A 17,903-nucleotide genomic window follows, 5' to 3' on the forward strand; every position below is an offset into this window, starting at 1 on the left:
GCCTCTGAAAAAGTTTCAGTGGAACCGCACTCTTGCCCTCGAACTGACGAAGACAATGACTGCGTGACTGCGCGCGCTCGCTCGTAAGCTGCGCACACATGGCGACCGAGTCGATCTCCATACCGAGAAAAGAGATCCTCTGCACGGGGCAGAGTTTGCTCTTCTCCCAGTTGACCCGAAGGCCCAGACGAGCTAGGTGCCGGAGCACTAGGTCCCTGTGTTCGCAAACCTGGTCTCGAGAGTGAGCTAGGATCAGCCAGTCGTCGAGATAGTTTAGGATGCGAACCCCGTGTTCCCGGAGGGGAACAAGGGCTGCCTCGACGACCTTCGTAAAGACGCGAGGAGACAGGGCTAGCCCGAAAGGGAGAACCGCGTACTGGTATGCCTGCCCCTCGAAAGCAAACCGTAGAAACGGTCTGTGTCGAGGAAAAATGGAGACATGGAAGTAGGCGTCCTTCAGGTCGATCGCTGCAAACCAATCCTGCGGCCGCACACACTGGAGGATGTGTTTGGCCGTTAGCATCTTGAACGGCAGCCTGTGAAGGGAGCGGTTCAAGACGCGCAGGTCGAGGATTGGCCGTAACCCACCGGACTTCTTGGGTACAATGAAGTAAGGGCTGTAGAAGCCGGACTTCATTTCGGCTGGAGGGACAATCTCGATCGCACCCTTCGCCAGTAGGGTGGCGACCTCCGCTCTCATGACAGGGGCATTGCCACCGACCATAGTGAAGCGGACTCCCCTGAAGCGGGGAGGAGATCGCGCGAACTGAATCGCGTAGCCGAGCCTGATGGTTCTCGCGACCCAGCGGGACAGTCTGGGAAGCTCTAGCCAGGCCTCCAGAAAGTGCACCAACGGGGTCATACGAACCACAGACGTACCGTCGGTGGGGCAGCGAGGCGGAATGACCGGCACCGGCGAGGGTGGCATAGCGGCCCTGTGCGGGGGCACGGTCATTAACCGCGTCCTGCCAGAGGAGGCCAGGGGAGGGTGCGCGTCCCACGGGGGCGTGCTCTGGCAGGGGTCTGGCGACAGAGGGGGATGAGAGGAGCGAGGCCCGTGGGCGGCGCGTGCTGTCATCCCGCACCTCTGGAACAGAGGAGGGCGGCAGGCGCGGGACCCGAGGGTGGCGTGCACTGCGGCCCTCGGACTCTGTTGGCTCAGGAATGGGGAATTCGATTCTGTCTTTAACCACATTAGGGTACTGCACGTCATGGGACGAGCAGCGGGGAGTGGAGAACAAAAGATTCTCCCCCGGCCCTCCACCGGGGGAAGGAGTGGCCCTGCTACCAGCTCCTTGACAGAAGGAAAAGCCAAACCTGAGCGGCCCGTCTCAGGAGCGCCGCTTAGCCTGGCGTTTAGCGGGCTGCGGGGCTGGAGAGGGCTGTGGCGCCTTCCTACGGCTTCCTCCACGGCGCGGCCCAGATGAAGGCTGCTGCTGGGGCCGTGCGGGAGGGGCGGGAGCCGCGGGAGGGCGCCCTCGGCGGCGAGCAGGCTGAGGGGTCTGAACCGACGGCTGAGCAGCGGAGCGACGGGGCAGAATATGTTTGATAGCCTCAGTCTGCTTCTGGGCGGTCGAGAACTGCTGGGCAAAGTCCTCAACCGCACCGCCGAAAAGGCCGGCCTGGGATATGGGAGCGTTGAGCAGACGAGTCCGCTCAGGCTCACGCATATCAGCCAGGTTCAGCCATAGGTGGCGCTCCTGGACCACAGCTGTGGACATCACCAGACCCAGCGAGCGCGCGGTCACCTTCGTCGCTCGGAGAGCAAGGTCGGTGGCGGCGCGCAGCTCATCAAAGAGAGCTGGGTCTGTCCTGCCCTCGTGCATGTCACGAAGCATCTTGGCCTGGTAAACCTGCAAGATGGCCATGGCATGCAAAGAGGAAGATGCCTGTCCCGCCGCTCTGTAAGATTTTGCAACCATAGTGGAAGAAAACCTACAGGCTTTGGATGGGTGCTTTGGATCACCACGCGATGAAGCGCTTGCCGGACACAACTGCATCGCGACAGAACGTTCCACCGGGGGAATCCCAGTGTACCCACAAGCATCAGCCTTATCGAGGGGAGGAAAGGCGGAGAAAGCCGACGATCGATCACGGGAAGACATGGGAGCCTTCCAGGACCGCGTGACTTCCTCATGCACTTCCGGGAAGAAAGGAATTGGGGTTGGGCGGCGACGAGTGTCAGCGGCCGCTCCCAAGAACCAATCATCCAGCCGCGAGCGCACTGGATCGGGTGGCGGGGACCACTCGAGCCCAATGGCCGCGGCTGCCCGGGAAAGCATGGCAGTCATCTCGGGATCAGACTCGGGCAATGCTGGAACGCCCGAGGGCGACAACACAGCCGAATCCTCACTTCCCGAGGACTCACGCCCACCTTGTGATGCAGCGATGGACATTGCATCCTCCTCTGGGGCTCCAAACGAAACACGTGGGACCTCCGAAGAGGGACCAGCGGTCTCAGTTTGAACACCCGCGGGTACCGATGCTGAAGAGGGGTGTGTGGACCGTGGACGTGTCGGCGGTGTTTCCCACACAGTAACCCTCAGATCACCCCGGCCACCAGCCGAAGTACTGGCCCTCTCGGAGTCAGTAGATCGGGGTGTGGGTAGGGGGACTCTCGCTCTATTGAGTTCATAGAGTCTCGATCGCAGCATGGAGATGGTCATATTCCCGCAATGGGAACATGAGTCATCCACAAACGCTGCTTTAGCGTGATCAACGCCCAAACACGCTAAGCAGAGATTGTGCCCATCAGAAGAGAACACAAAGCCACCGCAACCAGAAGAGCACGGGCGAGGCATCTTTAAAAAGACGTGCCACGTGCAAGCTCTTTTTGTGAGAGGAAACTCCGCGGATGCTGAAGCGAACAGGGAGAAACACACTAACTGTCAGATCACTGAACAGATCAGCAGGGTAGCGTGCACTCGCTGAAACCGCCGTCACACCAACACCGGAGAGCTCGCTCGTCTCGAAGGATGAGAAGAATAACTCAAGATTTTTATGCTTAACAGGAGAGGAGAAGTCTCATATCTGCATGTTGCCTGCGCACTTCCTTATATACCCCCTGCGGTGGGCGGAGATACGCTATGCAAATTCCGCAGACCCATGGCATTTCATTGCCATTGGCTCGTTTTTTCATTCTCGAAGGTGATAGGCTTCTAGGCGAAACCCCAATCGTCGTCATCCGACGTAACTAGGAGTGACCACGAAAGGGAACAGAGAACTTTCAAATGCTGCTCAGAAATATAAATGCACAGTTTGTGATTTTCACTTCAGTTTTCTAACACATGATGTTTCACTTCTGCATCTGGAGCGAGAAGCAGGTTTTTAAAGTCAGAGCGTCTCTGTTTTCCTCCTCGATCAGGGCAGTTTCTCTCTCAGTGAGTGCGAGGCTGGAGATGTGGACCCTGCAGTGAAGCCATTACAATCATGTTCTCATCTCTGTGTTACTGGTGAAACTCGGCTCAACGCTTTAGATTCATTTGTTATTTCATTTTGTTTGTTTTTATGGTGGAGAATACATGTACAAACTAACCAGTGTGTCTCTGGCTCTGTATTTCTGATGGAGCAAAAGCAATCACTTGCTCAACCCAACATGAGGGCTAATAGAAACATCCCTAATAATTAAATCTCAGCACCAAACACCACTAAAATGAGCATTTCATAACGTTCAAGAGGCTGTGAACCTGAATCTCATGTGATCCAGCTCACATACGCACTACAACCAACAACATGATAGATGCTGAAAATATAATATCTAATAGTAAATCCACAATTCCTTTTGCACATGGGCTCATATTCTCCTCGGGCCATTAGGAATTTACTACAACCTTTGGAACGTGAAAATTACATTTAGGTGAATTACAGACTTTTTTTTTTTTTTTTTTGCTAAAATAATTGTGTACTGTATAAACCGTGTGTGAGTGTGAGTGTCAAGTCACCTTGTCACCAAACTTTGGACCAGGTTCAAGGTGCAAGCAGTGAAATTTTTTTTAAACCGTAATCATCTCCGTGTAAACTTCAAAAACACGAATCTGTGAAAACACTGACGGCGTGCACATGCGTATTACGTGTTTGGTCTATAGGTTTGCGCGTTTGAATATGTGTGCAGGCGTGTAGTCTTTCTTTACAAATTGATCTCAACAAACTACTTGTCTGGCCTTAAAAATGTATAATTCAGAATTCTTTGTCGCTTCCGCGTATCAGTGTGAACTGTAATCATCAAGTGTGTGTGAGTGTACATAAATACACAACAAAGGTGTTACTAAACAGTTCATTAAACATATTTACATAACAGCAAACACAAGAAAACACATAGAATAAAACAAAACAAAAAAAACAAAAAAAAAACTTGAATCCGTGTTTTACAGTGGATGTAGAACAGCTAAAGGGTCGTTGTTACGACGCGGAGTAAAACCCCCTTAGCTGTTCTAAATCCACTGTAAAACACGGCTTAAGGGGCTTATTGCTTTTATAAAAGGATTACTCCATAAAAATATTCATTTTAATATTTATTTTATTCATAAAATAAACACCAGCAACAACAAAAAAAAAAAATAACGTTATAACGCATTGATTCCTCCGCCAAGCATTTCCAGCAACAAAGCATCACAAACGGTAGTTGCGCAGTAACACTGATGTAACAAGGTCACAGCTGTGTGTGTGTGGATTAAACACACAATTAATTAATTTTAACATTAATTAAATCTCCATCAGAAATGACGTATGACACTGAACTCTTGTCGGAGCTCATAAGAGTTTGTCTAAACATCAGTGTGTGTGGGATTAACAGTCTTTTTCTGTCATTACTGCTTATGTGTGTGTGACCACTGAATCTGGCTGAGTTTCTCCACTGGCTCCAGTCTCCTGATCTCCATTCTTCATGAGAGCTTTCATTTCATGTGATTCTGAGTTGTGGTCTGATCCAGTGGCTGGAGGTTCACCAGATCCAGCTTCAGTCTGTGTTCAGGACAGGACATGTACTTTAAACAATGGGACATCAGTTTAACATGAAGTAAACAGTCTCGGGTCTCAGACTGAGACATGATAAGGACGCTCACCTGAGGACTCTGATTCTGCTCTGAATGTCTCGGTGTCTGGAGTCTGAATCCCTGTGTGTTCAGAGCAAAGCCAGCAAAGACAGTCAGTGGATTATTTAGAAAATGTATATTCACAATATAACCACTTTTATCTGTGTTATAAAATGTAATGTTGTTCCCATTACATCCCAGGATACCTCTTTGATGTATGGAGAGAACATGCAGATTTTGTTACACATAAAACCTCTCAAACTCAATTAAAGTTAGTTATTAATTATGTATTTTAAAACAAAACTGACACTTTAAGCAGTGCAGAAATTGTTTTCGCCCTACAGAATACACATAAGCAAACATTTTATGATATATTGACATTTAATGTTTATTTTCCATGCCGTCTCTGGTCCTTTAACTCAACCTGTACGTTTGGTATGACAGTCTTTATTTTATTTTAACTCTCCGTTTAACTGATTGTCTGAAATGATTGTACTTGAGGTTTATACTTACAGGGTGCAGATACTAATGAAATCAGCAGGAGTAAGAGACAGAGACATTCAGAGGGAAACACGACGGTCCTCAGATCTCCTATTGCACCTTTACCATTAACTGAGACAGAACAGAGGAAACATTCATATTTCAACATTTAGACAACAGTGAAACAATACTAACTATCAGTTATTAGCAATATTCATGTTTTAGTGTGGTGTAATTCCTCCACATTAATATAATGCAGGTGTATTATTCTCTGAAACTATGAGTTATTTGTTTATTTGCCTCTTTATAATGAACGGCTTGTTGTATCCATCATTTGTAAAAGTCACTTCTGATAAAAGCGTCTGCTTAATAAACAAATGTAAATATTAATTAAAATAAGAATGTTGATCAGAATATTTCTTCTTTGAGGTGAACTATATTGGATTATGGATTATGGAAGAATTTTAACTGTATGAATCAAGTGCCTGTTATCTTTTCCTCATTTTACATAATCATTTTCTTCAGCTCGTCTGCACTTTAGCACAGGTTATATGATCTAATTGATAGCGCCTCTGGTTTAAAATGACTGAACGACACTTAAAATTAAATGAATAAAGAGTTGCATGCATTCAATATTGGAACTATTTGATTACTTCAGTTTATAAAGCTGAACTCACCTCCACTGGCAGATCCAAGTGCGTAAAACAGGAGAATGAATAGTAATGAAGGGAGAATATCAAACCTTAAGGCCGGTGACACACTGGATGCGTGGCGTGAGCGTGGCGTTTCTGTTGCGTGTCAGCTGCGTGGCGGCTGCGTCGCGTTTTCCATGTCTTTGCACACCAGAAGCGTGTCTGACGCGGCGCTGCTGCTGCTGCTGCTAGGTGACATATTGGTGATATATTTGACACATGGGGAGAGAGTTGTGGAAGGCCTATACTTCATGTCAAACATAAATATATAGCAGCAAAGACAACGTCGGCAGTGTTGACGGCAATATAGACTATAGAATATTTCGTTCTGTATTGACAGGTGCAGTATTTGAAAATCGATAATATTTTTTTAAATTGCATTTATATTTGCATTTATGTCAACCCTAGACACTTTCAAACATCAAAATGACATTTATTAATATGTATTCGTGTCAAAATGTCATATAAACATCTTTTCCTATTCAATTTTGCTTGGAAACGCTTCCAAGACGCTTACCCCTCATTTACACTGCACACATCTGCGCCGCATTACGTCTGCGACAAGGTTTTATTCCGTCCTCCACGCGGTGCCAACTCACACCGGGAGCATATCAGAAGCGGAGCGACTGGATGCGTGAGACCACGTGATTTGCCTGTCCGATGTGTTTTTCTGATTTTGGGATTTCTAGTACCATGGGTAAGTTGGCCAATATACGTGCAATATGTTTGGGAGTCTGCACAGGGTGTTTATTTTGAAATTGACAATGTTTTTTTTTACTTTTATTTTTTATTCCCGGTGCGACTTGGACGCGCATCCGTCAAAAATAGACTAGACGCCTATATTTAGCGAAGCGGCGCGGAGAGCCGCTTCTGGGAAGCTTCTGAAACGCGCCGCGTCGCAGCCGGTGTAAACACAAGCATTGACTAGAATGGGCGCGATCAGCTCCAGTAGCCGTGTCGCAGCCGTAATGCGCCGCAGACGTGTGCGGTGTAAATGAGGGGTTACGTGTCGCGTGAAAAATAGGCGTCGGTTCTATTTCTAGCATGCACGCGTTTTCCGCGCGGCTCGAGCCGCGCCTGAGACGCTCGTGTCACTCACGCAGTGTGCAAGCTTTAACCTGTTAACATGGGAGCCGAAATAAAAACGGACACGCCACGCAGCTGAGACGCTTACGCCATGCATCCAGTGTGTCACCGGCCTAAGTCAAACAGAACCTCAAATATAGCACTTATCCGTTCACCGAGCTTTCCCATGAATGAGGCCAATACTATAACAAGAAACAAGAAATTAACACACACACACACATTATTTCATAAACTATGAGAATTATGAATGATGACATTTCCCTATGATTTTCAGCCTTTGATTCAATGTAAGCAACACTCACTTTATAAAGAAGCTAATGATGTTTTAATGTTTTACACATTTATTGTCTCCACAAATCTTTAATGTGATTATTCCCTGTGTGTGACTGATTGTTGTCTGATTTAAGGATACCTTATTAAATTACTGATATGAAATGGGTTTAAATAATGTATAGAGCCGTGACTTCACTAATGTTACGCTTCACTGACACACACTATCCTGATGTTATAGTTTTCAGGTCGAGTGTCTGAAACAAACACTGCTACTCTGATTAAACTCTATTTCATCGCACACACACGTCACTGATGTGTGACTGAATCACAGAGAAACACTTACCTAAAATGATAACGAAGAGCCATGGCAGAAGCGTTATCACAAGCAGGACTACTGTCATCATCCTATCAAACTCTGAACAATTCAGACTTTTTCCCCAGGCTTTTTTAAAAAGATCTGGAAACAAGGAAGAGATAAAAATAATCAATAATTTCCAAATGAAGCACAGCCAGAATATAAAACATAATTCCCTGGTAACAAATGCCTTTTATCTGAAGCGCGTTACAATTCTCTCAATTAGTCTCTCTTGTTAAGATGTAATTGTAAGGAGTAAAATCTATTCCCAAACTGATACTTAAATGGTAAATGTAGAAATGAAGTTCAGTTGCTCAACTATTTGACATCCCTCTTCTTTATTATACTAATTGTTGAGTGTTATTTGGATTTGCTTACCTGAATAAACAGTTGACAGTTACAATATCATAAAAAAAACACACATTGAAAAGAAGTTACAAAACACTTGTTTTATTAATCTGCTTTCTTTTGTCATATCAATAACAGAGATTATGGCGTGCATGGATTAATGCGACTGGAACTGGACTGAGGCATCTCTCATCACACGAGCAGGAGCGCTGACAGTGAAAGGCTATTTCTGGTTTTATTTTTGCTTAAACGTTGAAGCGTTTTCATTAGTTATAGATTTTCATGGTATGGGATATCCCCTCATTCATATATGGTCAGTCATTTTTCTATACCAGCATTAAGGGCTCTATAGGCCTCTGGCGTCAATCAAGGTGTAGCGACTCCAAGCCCTGTTGTCGCTTCCGAGGAGAACCTTGGGTTCAGTATATCTGTATGACGCGCTGCTTGGTGTTTATCACAGAAGCACAAAGTTCAACCAAATGCGTTTTGTGGCATTTAATTAAAACAAGTGTCTTTTGGTTCACATACATAGCAGATGTTAACAGTGTACACGTATTACATGTAACTCGGTGAAAACGATGTAATTAAACAAACAAACGAACGGTCAACAAAAACTACGGCAACCCCGGCCCCCCTCTCTCTATGACAGATTCCATTCACAAAAGAGATGCGCGCCTTATGAAAACTCCGCCCGTGAACACGTGACCTCAAACCCAGTGCGTCACCACCCAGTGATGAGTGACAGCCCACTTAATTATGGCTCCTACACAATCAGCCCCTTAATTATTACACAATAATTACCAACACATCCAATAGTATAGGAGACATAAACAAGGCAAGAATGATCACCACAAATAATTAAATCATCATTAAATGTCCATAATAGTCCAATCTGATATCTTCTTAAGTAAAGTAAAGTAAGAATTAATGAGCCATGTCCAAATGAACAAAAAAAATAGTTCATGGTCTGTGTCAGAAAAAAAAATTATCCGAGTCTACACTGAGGCCTAGCACTAAATACACCTAATCTGCCTCAGCCTCCTGCAGCAAACAAACTTTGGTGATGGGCCGTTCCAGGCAGCTAGTCCGTGTTTTGATCCTCACCTGGCGAACAAGTCCTTTTCGATCTGGGAAGGTTTGTATGACTCGTCCAACCAGCCATGAATTCCGTGGAGCTGTATTATCCATAATGAGGACGAGATCCCCCTCTGTGAGATTTCTCTTTGTTCCGGTCCATTTTTGGCGCTCCTGAAGCTGAGGTAAATACTCCTTAACCCATCTCTTCCAGAACAAGTCTGACATGTATTGGACCTGTTTCCATCTCCTGTGCGCATACATGTCTGTGGGTTGAAATACTCCCGGCGGCAGTGATGGAGAATTCTTTAGAAGCAGCAGGTGATTCGGAGTCAATGCTTCCAGATCATTGACATCCATAGAGGCTTTAGTGATTGGCCGACTATTTATGATTGCTTCAGCCTCACACAGCAAAGTTTGTAGTCCTTCTGTAACGGAGGCGTGCTACAACTTTATAATATGCTGATTGAGGCGGCCAAATATGGACGGGATTCCGGTTAGAGAATCAAGGGTCGGAGAACAGATCTTCACAAAGATGGATTTATTGAACAGTCTTTGCGTTGTCATCTAAATCAGTTATTCTTTGGCAATGATGTCTGTATTAATGGTCTAAAAACAATAAAGAAATATAATTACAATCATATTCTGAGAATCATTTACACACTGGCATGATAGTCAAACAAATGCCATAAACAATGATTAAACACTCAAGTCTGCATTCTTAACATTAATAACAGCCCTATCAATGCAAATAGTCATGATAAATTGTGCAATGATACATTATTAATGTAAACAACATTGGTGACGCAGTTTAGAATACTGCCGAGGCTAATACTGATTAGCGTGTTTCTCTCGCGGCAAATTACGGCCGCTACGGCGCTAAAAACTCGCCGATGGTAACCGCAGAACGATCGCGGGACATCAATAACATACACGCAATAAACATACATATGCAAATGTACTTACATCAAGGCATAAACGCTTTATACAGAGCAAAGACAAGTGTGTAGAGATGAACATTCACCAAACCGTCTTCCTGCGCGTTACACTATAATCAGTCCGTGCGGCCAACAACTTTAGTCACTAGGACAGGCTTTCGTACACAGCCGCCCCCAATTATCTGACAGGATAATTGTAAACACTAAGAAAGCCTGTCTACAGTGTCTAAGGCTCTTCCTCGAAGTGAGGAAGTGGAATCAACCTAATAACTGGACGAGTGTAGGATTTCTCATTAACTCTGACACGAGCAGTGCGAACTTTCCCGTCAGGTCCAGCCAACGTCTCAGTCACTGTGCCCACAGGCCAGAGGGCACGAGGAAGTTGGGGATCAACAATGAGAACCACTTGGCCCACAGTTAGCTCTTTGCCATCCTTTCTCCACTTATGCCGATCCTGTAAACTTGGGAGATAATCTCGGATAAAGGCAGTCCAGAAATGATCCGCCAACACCTGGCTGTGTCTCCATCTGCGTCTTCCAAGCAGGTTGGTAGAGTCGAAAAAGACTTGAGGTAAGGAGGCATCACGACGGCCCATAAGGAGTAGGTTCGGAGTCACTGGGTCGACGTCTGCAACATCGGAAGATACGTAGCCGAGGGGCTTGGCATTTAGAATACCCTCAACCTCCGTTAACAACGTCTGCAGCACTGGCTCTGGCACCGTTTGCTCTCGCAGAATGACCCGTAGTGCAGTCTTTACAGACTTGACTTCACGCTCCCAGGTTCCTCAGAAATGAGGAGCATTAGGTGGAATGTAGCGGAATCTGATCTTCTGTGGAGCAAGCAGCTCTTGAAGCTTGGGTGCCATGACATCAAAGGTGTCACGTAGTTCTCGGTCTCCTCCTACAAAGTTGGTACCGTTGTCGCAGAGCAATTCCATGGGTTTACCTCGTCTTGCTATAAAGCGACGCAGAGAGAGCAGGAATGCATCAGTGTCAAGGTGCTCCAACAGATCAAGATGCACACATCGGGTTGTCATGCACTTATAAAGGATGCCCCATCTTTTTTCGTGGCGACGACCAACTTTGACTGAAAGGGGGCCGAAACAATCTACCCCAGTTGAATAGAATGGCGGTTGGTGAAGTTGCAGCCTGCAGGATGGAAGATCAGCCATTTGGGGGACTTCAGGCTTGGCTCGCCAGAACTGACAATCTTGGCATTTGCGTTGATGCTTACGGACGGCTTCCCTGCCCCGGAGTATCCAATACTGGCGACGTAATTCCGCTAGCACCCTTTCAGAACCAGAATGCAGAAGTCGGCGGTCCGTCTCTTTAATTAACAGCTTCGTTGTAGAATGACCAGGATCCAACAGTATCGGGTGGATGGCATCAGGGTCGAGGTCACTGGCTCTGCGTAACCGTCCCCCTACTCTGATGAGACCTGTGTCCTTATCATACTCTGGTGCAAGGGATGCCAAACGGCTGGTAGCTGGAATCGGCTGTCCAGTCTTCAAAGCTTGGACTTCAAGTGGGAATGAGTCCTGCTGAACTTGGGCCAGGATAAGTTTATCTGCTTCAACATAGTCATCAGCTTGCAGTGAAGAGTCGCTGTCTGCAACAGCCGCCCCGTGTAGGGACCTGACAGTGGCCTCAACAAGCTCTAGCCATGTGTGGAATTGGTTGGGGTCCACAAGTAAATTATTAGAGACTTTGACAGTGCCGATGAATGCAGTTTTCCTCAACTCACTGATCTCCGATTCTACCTTAGTGACGGGTGTGGATGGCCACTGGTCAGAAGGTTGAAGGAGGAAGTCTGGTCCTGAACTCCACTGATGGGGTCTTGCTATCTGGGTCAGTGTCAGGCCTCTTGTGATGTGATCGGCAGGGTTGTGAGCTGAATCAATGTACCGCCATTCAGCCGTGTCTGTGAGGGTCTGGATTTCTGCAATGCGTGTCCCTACAAATACCTTGTAGCGACAGGACTCAGAGGTGAGCCAGTTCAGCACGGTTGTTGAGTCAGACCAGAGGGTGACTGTATGGAGATTAAGAGACAACTCAGTCTGGATCACTTTGGCTAACTGGGCGCCAGTCAGGGCTGCACTCAGTTCCAAACGAGGCATGGAGAGGCATTTTCTGGGGGCCACTCTGGATCTGGCCAGAACAAAGGTGACATGGATGTGTCCTTGATCATCTGTAGTACGCAAATAGGCCACTGAGCCGTATGCTCTTTCTGAGGCGTCGCAAAATACGTGGAGTTCTCGGATGGCACTAGGGCAATCAGCACAGGCTGGGGCATAAGATCGAGGAAATTGCAGCTGAAGCAGATTAGGAATCTCTTGTATCCATGTTAGCCACTTCTCTCTTAGCTGTAAAGGTGTTATTGGATCATCCCAGCCCAAATTCTGCTTCCAGAGATCTTGGATGAGAACCTTGGCCCTGGTGGTAAACGGGATGATATAACCCAGCGGGTCATACTGGCTGGCCAAGGTCTTGTACACGTTTCTCATGGTAGGTTCTAGAGGCTCGGTTGATCGCAAATTATAACCAAGGGTGTCACTGAGACAGTCCCACCGTAGGCCCAGAGTGGGTTCTTGTAGGTCTGTACTGGCTTTGGTCAACCACAGTTCACTGTTAGCAGACCGGGCTTCTGCGGGAAGATGTTCGATGACAGAGGGTATGTTGCAGGCCCACTGTCTTAAGTCGAAGCCTCCCTCAGACAGTAGTTGACGAAGTCCATCAACTACCTCCTTAGCTTCATCAGAGTTCGAAGTGCTGTGCAGGCAATTATCAACATAGAAGGAATTCTCAACTATGTTAACCAGACTGACCTGGTCGTTCTGGTGGTTCTGGGCACTGCGCTGGAGGGCGTAGATGGCGCAACACGGGCTGCAGGTAGTTCCGAACGGAAGCACCTGCCATTCATATATCTCAGGCTCCTGGTCTCTGCACATGTTCCTCCAAAGAAACCGCAACACTGGCTTGTCCCTGGGCAATAAGCGTACCTGATGGAACATAGCTTTTATGTCCCCACTCACAGCCACCGTGTGTTGTCGGAACCTCAGGAGCCTCAGGAGCACACCTAACAAGGAGGGTCCCAGCATCGGACCAGGAAGCAGCTGACTGTTCAAGGACTGACCCTGATGTTGAAATGAACAGTTAAAGACGATCCTGTTCTTGCCATTGTGTTGTACTATATGGTGCGGAATGAACCAGGATTCCGAGGTATTGTGTGCTTCTTCTGTGGTTATCTTGGCTACATATCCAGCAGATTCCAACTTGCGGATTTCAGTGCAGTAGGCTTTTGCTAGTTCAGGATCTTTTGCCAATCTACGCTCGGTACTTCGAAGACTAGGAAGGACAGCATCCTTATCGGTATGGAACATGGTCATGGGCATGCGTCGGAGCAATGGTGTGGCATAACGTTGAACGCCGTCTACGTTCACAGTGGTGGTGGCATTCTGGAGCATAGTGAGAGCGTCTTTGTCTTGCTTGGACCTGATGACCATCTTCTCATTGTATGGGAAGGTGTCGACCTGCCAGAGACGCTCGACGTGCCGAATCAGATCATCATGAAGCGGAGTGGTGTTGATATGAAGGCACTGCTGATAGCACCGTGAGGGCTGCTTGGGGCTCATGGGACCCTGAAGAGACCATCCCAGCTGTGTTCTGATGGCTATTGGACCTCCGTCTGGTCCTCTGCATACAGGCTGTATCTGCATTAAGAGGTGTGGCATGTCAGAACCAATGAGGAGTAATGGTTTGACTCTGTCAACAGGGGGAAGAGGAAGATCTCTCAGATGACGATAAGCTCGTTGGAGCGCAGCCACTGGGTAGTTATGTTCTGCAAGACTCAAACCGGTTGCAGTAAAGGCATTGGGAATAGTGAACCTCTGCATGGGTTTGGTGACTGCAGAGACCTCGAAAGAAACGGACGAACCTTCGAGTTCTGTGTGAGATTGCTGAACAGTCTGTAAATGAAGTAACTCTGGGGTACAGGTAAGCTTGAGCTGCTCCACAACTGGGGAAAGCACGAGTGTTCTCTCTGACCCATCATCAAGAACGGCATGTGCCTCCATTGTGTGGTGTCCATTGTGAAGGAGGACCTTGACGACCTTCAGCATGACTCTGGGTGTACGGTTCGGTCTGTCCAAGTAAACCCGGGTCGATGGGAGGCTGACGGCGAGGACAGCACTGGTGGTATCTTTCATAGAATCGTGAAGAACTGTAAGATGTAGCTCTTTACAGATTCTACATGGACGTTTGAGGTTGCAAGACTCTACAGCATGGGACCGTCCACATGTCCAGCATCGTTTACCATCTTTAATCCAAGATACAATCTGGGAGATAGTCAACTTCTTGAATGCCTCACAAGAATTGAGGTAGTGATCCCTGTTGTCACAATGGGGACAGTATGGCTTGGGTTTGGAGCTGGACTTAGGGGCTGTCGACTCAGCAGTCTTAGCTACACTCTCACGTGTCAGGAGAACTGGCCTTGGCTGCCCTCTTGGATGAGGTGCTCCTCTAGCTCTACCAGGGGGCTTCAGAGTTTCACTCTGGAACATAGCCGCAGCTCTGCTAGAGATACGTTTCGCTTGGGACTTGATCTGGAGCCAGTCTGCGAAATCAGGTAGTGTGTAGGTCTTGTCGGTGCCGGTCTGGAGAATACCCCGACTTAGGCAGTATTCAACAAAACTGTCGCGATAGGCTGGTGGCAGTTTACTCAAGAGACGGTCCACATGTGAGCCACACAAAAGCTCATAACCATTCTGGCCTTCAAGAGTTCTCAGCATACCCACTAAAGACTGTACTGACAATGCAAATGAGTCGAAGGCATTAGCGTCACCCAACTTAAGAGGTGGAGTGCTTAGGATGGCACCCAACTCAGACTGAACAAGCTGTCTCGGTTGTCCATACTTGTCTTGAAGTGCCTGCAGAGCAGCAGTGTAAGGCTGGGGATGATACATGAAGGATTTAGCGAGCTGATGGGCACTAGGAAGTTCCAAGTGACTTAAGAGAACATGATATTCATACTGTTCACTGATATGATGGTGATTACTCAACAAATTGTCCAATGCTAACTTAAACAAAGCAAAGTCACTCTCAGCACCACTCTCGAAAACTGGTAACGTGGGTCGTGGAATGCCATAAGCTGATGCGAGCAGGAGCTCTGGACTCGGTTGAGGTGAGTAGGCAGTTGGGGGGAGAGGCACAGATGCTTTAACGTAACCAGGAGCATGGAGTGTTGTTGCCGATGCTTGGTGGCTGAAGACAGGGAGCTGTGACGGACCTGGAAGTGTTGTCACTGGCGTTGTTGCTGTCTGTTGTAGCCCGTAGCGAAGGGTAGGTAGTGTGGCAGTAACAGGTTGCTGTGTCACACGCTGCATGCTGCTGTTCATGGGGTACGCAGCAGAGGTCGGGATGGTGAACACTGCTGAAGGCTGGGAGGTCGCATTCGACGGTAATGACACACAGTGTACTGGAACGGCAGTAGGAGCCAATGGTGCAATGTCAGGGACTGGCGGTGAGAATGCTTGTGGCCCTGGGTCAAATGCAGCAGTCATGGGTGCATCTGCAGAGTGAGGAGCAGGTGAGGCCCAATGTGGCGGTCTAAGATATGCTGCAGAAACATCAGGATCAGGCAGTGCTGTAAGACAGGGCAGCAGCGTTGACGTCACAGCGGGCGACTGGAAGAGGGGCTGCTGAGTTTCAGAAGACATAAGCGGTGGTGAGCAAGCCTGGCTGCGCCGTGATGCAAGCTGTTGAGCGTTCGGAGAACCAGAGTCTGTAGGGACTGGAGTGGTCGCTCTAGAGTCTACAGAGAGCATGGAGGATACAAGCTTAGCTACTTCGAGTTCAGTCTCTGCTTCTTGAAGCTTGCGCTGTCGTTCTAGTTGTTTCAACAGGGCCTCCTTTGCGGCTAGCGCTTCCTCTTGCATGCGCTGGGCTTCTTTAGCTTGTGTCTGCAGTCTTTGGTATTCCAGATCAATCAGTGAGTCCTCTTCTACTTGCCGCTTTAGACTGTCATACTGTCTCTGTTTAATCTTTTCTTCCAACATAGCAGTCTGGACGCTAGAGAGCTCTGGTGGGACGTAAACGCCAGCGGACGTGATGGAACGCCTACTTTTCCTGGATTGAGAGCTGACACCACTGTGAGACGTTTTCCTCGAGCTGCTTCGGGACTGACTAGGACAGTGAGAGGAAGCCTTTGGAGGAAGGTCACCAGCAGGATGGTAGCCAACATCGTAATCATCCAGATGTGTAGGCAGATTAATCTTGCGTCGAGGTCTGGACGTTGTCTCAGATAGGTCACTTTCTGCTTTGTCCATATTGGTTTGAGCTTGCTCTCAATCCGGCTCGAAGGACCACCTTTGTAACGGAGGCGTGCTACAACTTTATAATATGCTGATTGAGGCGGCCAAATATGGACGGGATTCCGGTTAGAGAATCAAGGGTCGGAGAACAGATCTTCACAAAGATGGATTTATTGAACAGTCTTTGCGTTGTCATCTAAATCAGTTATTCTTTGGCAATGATGTCTGTATTAATGGTCTAAAAACAATAAAGAAATATAATTACAATCATATTCTGAGAATCATTTACACACTGGCATGATAGTCAAACAAATGCCATAAACAATGATTAAACACTCAAGTCTGCATTCTTAACATTAATAACAGCCCTATCAATGCAAATAGTCATGATAAATTGTGCAATGATACATTATTAATGTAAACAACATTGGTGACGCAGTTTAGAATACTGCCGAGGCTAATACTGATTAGCGTGTTTCTCTCGCGGCAAATTACGGCCGCTACGGCGCTGAAAACTCGCCGATGGTAACCGCAGAACGATCGCGGGACATCAATAACATACACGCAATAAACATACATATGCAAATGTACTTACATCAAGGCATAAACGCTTTATACAGAGCAAAGACAAGTGTGTAGAGATGAACATTCACCAAACCGTCTTCCTGCGCGTTACACTATAATCAGTCCGTGCGGCCAACAACTTTAGTCACTAGGACAGGCTTTCGTACACCTTCCTCATCCAGATTTTGAGTTTTCAAGGTGGAGTTAAGAACTTTGCGCACTGATCTTATGAGCCGCTCCCATGCACCTCCATGATGGGAGCCAGTGGGTGGATTAAAACTCCATTTTATTCCTCTCTGGAGCAAGACATGATTGATCTGTTCCTTATTCCACTGCTCCATAGCACTTCTCAGCTCCCGCTCTGCTCCTATAAAATTGGTGCCGTTGTCTGAACGGAGCTCTTGAACTTGGCCTCTTCTCGCAAGAAAGCGTCTGAGCGCATTTATAAAAGAGTCAGTATCCAACGAGGGAGCAACTTCAATGTGTATGGCCCTAATGGCCAGGCAGGTAAAAATGACGCCATACCTCTTCACCATACTCCTTCTGCTCCGTACTTCAAAAGGCCCGAAGTAATCTACACCCACACGAGAGAAGGGTGGCTCATCTGGAACAACTCTTTCATGAGGCAAGTCCGCCATCTGCTGGTGAACTGGCAGAGCATTCAGGCGGCGACAGGTAATACATTTTGACAGCACCTTTCTTATTGCAGTACTGGCTCCAGTTACCCAGTATCGCTCTCTCAACTTTGACAGCATG

General features: G+C 47.3%; 1 protein-coding gene and 1 long non-coding RNA gene across 2 annotated transcripts in view; one reads left to right on the plus strand and one right to left on the minus strand.

The window, feature by feature from the left end:
* The window catches only part of LOC307155916 (uncharacterized protein), a 359,603-nt gene that overhangs the window by 203,623 nt on the left and 138,077 nt on the right, over positions 1–17,903 (plus strand). The gene's annotated exons all lie outside the window — the stretch shown is intronic.
* On the minus strand, positions 4,786–5,569 carry LOC307167628. Its single transcript, XR_013822824.1, has 3 exons — positions 5,544–5,569; positions 5,061–5,111; positions 4,786–4,959 (listed from the first exon to the last, which is right to left on the minus strand). It is a non-coding gene; the product is annotated as an uncharacterized lncRNA (long non-coding RNA).

The sequence above is a fragment of the Squalius cephalus genome, assembly GCF_949319135.1.
Source record: "Squalius cephalus genome assembly, chromosome: 1".
NCBI lineage: Eukaryota > Metazoa > Chordata > Actinopteri > Cypriniformes > Leuciscidae > Squalius > Squalius cephalus.